Consider the following 4,402-nt stretch of genomic DNA (forward strand, 5'->3'; position numbering starts at 1 on the left):
GAGGGGTGTGTGAGGGAAAGGAGACTTAGGCTGTGGGCTTAGAGAAACTGAGCTGAAGATAAGTGAATAAGGAGCTAGGTAAGACTGAGCAAAGGACTGAAGCAGAGAGGGGATGTTGGTGGGACACTCGCAGAATGGGGGCTGGAGTTGCACAAGTGAAATATGCAGAAATCAGGACAAAGAAACAAGTTGCTGTCATGCAAAGTTTGAGCAAGGTAGAGTGGAGAGAACAAATCCATGTGCTTCTTTCTCCAGGTCCTTGAATCAAACTAAAGGTACTGAAAATGTAGTGTTCTGCCATTGCTGAAAATCAGAAGTCTTCTGTATAATATCTCATTAGCTCTCAGTTTTTCTTTTGCGGATGAAAACATCAGTTCTATCTATGAGTTGCTTGATTATCTCTGGTGGATTGGTGCAGTACACAGGTAGATGCATCGGTGATGCAATATGAGGAAACTTTTTCAGCTTTTATTTTAAAAACTGGGAAATTGCATGATTATTTGCATGTTTGTGCTAGAAGAACACTAGTGCAATACAGTTAGATGTTCAGAAATGTTAAGTTAGTTGCCAATGCAGTCTCGAGATTATATACTGAGATGCATTCTTCATAATTGTGTAATTTTTTTTTTCAGTGGGAAAATTATAAGTGCGACTTACTCAGGACATAAGATCTGTAGTGGATGTGTAACAAGCATCCAGTTGGTAGTCAATTAAGCATTCATCTTATGTTTTGTGCCCTGCATCCTCTTCACATCCTTCTCATGAAGACTTTTAGTTGGCAGTGTGCTTTCCTGTGGAGGTTATGATTATTGCATCAACCTTGTGGAACACTTTCCTTGTGAAAGAAGAAAGTACTCTGCATTTTGTAGAGGCATGGGAAGAAAAAAGTTGGCAATTAAACAAAAAACCAAAATCCCCCTAGAAGTGCTGGCATACTAGAGACCCCAGAGTTTATAAACCAAACTTATATGGCTGGAAGTTGAGGAATGAATTTAATGACCACTTGTAGAAAGCTTGGTTCAAGTAATTTCAATCTAGCAAACATAGTAATAGTCATTGTCTTCTGGGGAATGCTCGTTTTCTTTTACCAAAAGATAATTTTTCTGCAGTCCATGCTTTATTCACTAGATCACTTCCGAGGTAATCATCAGGGATTCAATAGACGAGTCTTCTTGGCTGTTCCTAATTAATGTCTGGAATGTATTTGTCATGTGCAGCAAATAAAACTGAGGTTTGTTGAAAAAGTATGTGATGGTATATATGGGGGTTATCGTAATGCACATGTAATGGAGCCAAATTGCCTCAAGCAAAACTATATCCAAATTTTTCAATAATCATGTTTTTGTGTGCAGTGCATAACCTGTTACTGCGTTGAGTAAGCAGCAAAAAGGAGGAAAGTGGATTGTGTCATGATGAATTGGAAAGAGGATATGTTTCTTTAATCATAAATAAAGTAGGTGACTAGTGGTCTGGACAAGTAGTCAGATATTTCTGACTCCTGAGTTTTCATTTGTGTGTGTTGAAGAATATTTTACCATATCTAGAACATCTTATTTGGGCTAGATTAGTCGTGAAGGGTTTTTGAAGTGGCCATGGCTCTAATTCTTTTTTTCTTTCTGAAGCATTTCTCCTTGCCTCATCCTTTTGCTCCTCCTACCTCAAGGGTCTTTGCTGTTAGCCAACCTTTTATTAACGCCCTGTTGGCCTCTTACATTGTCACTAACTAGTTTCCTGTTGATTAATAGTCTCCTGTCCTCATTGATTTGTATTTTACCATAATATAGTTTTGTTTGTCTTTTATTCCCCAAATCTGCATGTGCCTTCATATGCTGCTTTAGCAGTATTGGCTTCCACCTTATCAAAGTGTGTATTTTCTGTTTTCCCCTTCCCTGACTAATAACAGCAGGCCTGCACACATGGTCCACAGGTTGCATGCTGTCCTTGAAGCTGTTCTTTTCCTTTTTGGCAGAGCAGCTGCCAAGAGACAGTCAGAGGTGTGGTTCAAGAAGGAGCTCATTGCTTTTGGCTTTCCCAGCAGTGAGGAGGCAGGAGGTGACTAGTTGGGATGCTTGTGATGCTTGGCTGTTTTTTCAGGTGCTTTGTGTGGCACCTGGCTGGCTGGTGTCTGTGTTCTGGCATTAGTACTGCCCCTTGACTAGCTTGTGGCTTCATCAAAGATACAGGTGATGCAAGAAGAGAGCTTTAGTAGTATTATTACTAGTTGGGTTGTTAAAAGGATATTATAGCTGGATGAGCCAGGGGAGTATCTTGATGTTAAAACTTTTAATGTCATATTAGAGTTGAGCAGTTTGGTTTTAAGAGCATAAAACAGTAGAAGGTGTCTTCATGCATATCACTTCAGAAATTCGGTTTTCCTTATTTTGATGGGATAAGAGTTATAACTACATGGCTTCCACTGGACTGCAGGTTATGTAGAAATTAAGAATCACCACTTTTCAATTAATCACCCTAATCAAAACTAAAAAGGGGGTAACAGTCTTCAATGTTAACATTTGCAGGGCCAGGCAATGGAGAAGAATTGGTCTTGCTTGCTTTTGCCATGCTAATGTTGGTATACTAAACATTCTTGAAAAGCCTGAGAAGTAGAGACCATGCTCACTTCAAAGCTTTGCAGCTGAATAAACACGAAGACCTTTGTTCCCATTGCTGCATCTGCCAACAGTGGAGTAATAAAACTCCTTACAGCACAGAAGCTTGTAAATGTCTTCAGTTTTTAAATGTTGAGGACTGAGTGTAACTACAGATGTGCTACTTTAAATATAAAATTACACAGTTGTTTACATAATGCTTTCTGAAGAAATCCAGTTGCTTTAGTTCAAACAGTTGAATGGGACATGCTGTAGATGATGCCAAATATGCTAACTGCTGAAAACCAGTTCTGGATTATTTGGAGAGGAAAGCAAAAGGTATCACCCTTTGTAGGTCTTAGAATCTGACAACGAAACAATGATTAGTTGGGTTGTGACAATCTCATTCTTTTGCAGAATGACTTCTTTTATGGTCCAATTAACATTATTCTAAAAATGAAATATTCTGAAATATGGTTTCAGTAGAACAGAGTTAAGATGGAGTATAGCTTGTGACGTACTACAAAATATTTTCAGATAACACGTTTAGGACAGGAGTGACCCAGAGAAAACTGCGTATTTTCTCAGGATTTAGGGAGACAGAGGGAACAAATGCCATCTCTTATGTATTTTAGGGAAGATAAATGGTGGCGAAGAAAGCAAAACCATTCATTTAAGATAAGTCTTGCAACATAACCTATGTAAAATTAGATCTCATTGAGTGCACCAAAGCTTTATTCAACCTCTCTTGATGAGAATTTTATAACTATATACTTTAGTGGAGGGAGATGACAGCAAGGCAAACGTGTCTTAAATGCAGCTGTAATTTGGGGTTTTGCTACTGAACATTGAAGGGTGGAGGCAAGGTTGTGTATAACCTTAGAAGGTGGGAATATTTCTTGTAACACTTCTCTTTCTAGCATACTGCGCGAAGGAAGCTTTGAAAAGAAGGTGAATCGTGAGCTGGGCTGCATTAGTAAAGCATTGCTAACAGGTCAAGGGAGGTGGTCCCCTCTGCTCAGCACTGGTGAAGTCACACCTGGCGTGCTGAGCTTCTCAGTTTGTGAGAGACATAGAACATACTGGAGGGAATCCAGCAAAGGGCCACGAAGATGATTGGGATACTTGAGCATCTCTCCTGTGAGGATAGGCTGAGAGAGCTGGGACTGTTCAGCCTGGAGAAGAGAAGGCTCAGGGGAATCTCATCGATGTGCATAAATACCTGGAGGGAGGATACAAAAAGGATGGAGTCAGGCTCTCCATAGTGGTCCGCAGCAAGAGGACCAGAGGCAATGGGCACAAGCTGAAACACAAGAGGTTCCCTCTGAACATCAGGAGAAATCCTAACTGTGAAAGTGACAGCACTGGCACAGGTTGCTCAGGGAAGTGGTGGAGTCTCCATTCTTGGAGGTATTCAGAAGCTGTCTGGACATGGTCCTAGGCTACCAGGTGTAGGTAGGCCTGCTCAAGCAGGACTGCATCAGTTGGCCTCCAGACATCCCTTCCCACCCCATCCCCTCTGTGAGTCTGTGAAAAATATATAATCCTCAAAACCATTATTAAAATAGCAACTGAATACGAAAATTATTTTTGCGGTGATGCTGTTGATCTGCTGTTGGTGTTTTAAATTTTGTGTGAAAATAGTAGTTTTAAAAAAGACTTCAACTTGCAGCAGTTTTGAATAAGAAATGTTAGTATGCAATAGGCCATTTTATGTCTAGGTAAGGTAACGATTCACTTTGGCAAAAGTTTTTTGATACCATACCTTTTGTAAGAAGAGATGAGTTACTTAATCCTGGTACTTTGGGAAAGAG

The sequence above is a fragment of the Buceros rhinoceros genome, unplaced genomic scaffold (genome assembly GCF_000710305.1).
Source record: "Buceros rhinoceros silvestris isolate BGI_N320 unplaced genomic scaffold, ASM71030v1 scaffold237, whole genome shotgun sequence".
NCBI lineage: Eukaryota > Metazoa > Chordata > Aves > Bucerotiformes > Bucerotidae > Buceros > Buceros rhinoceros.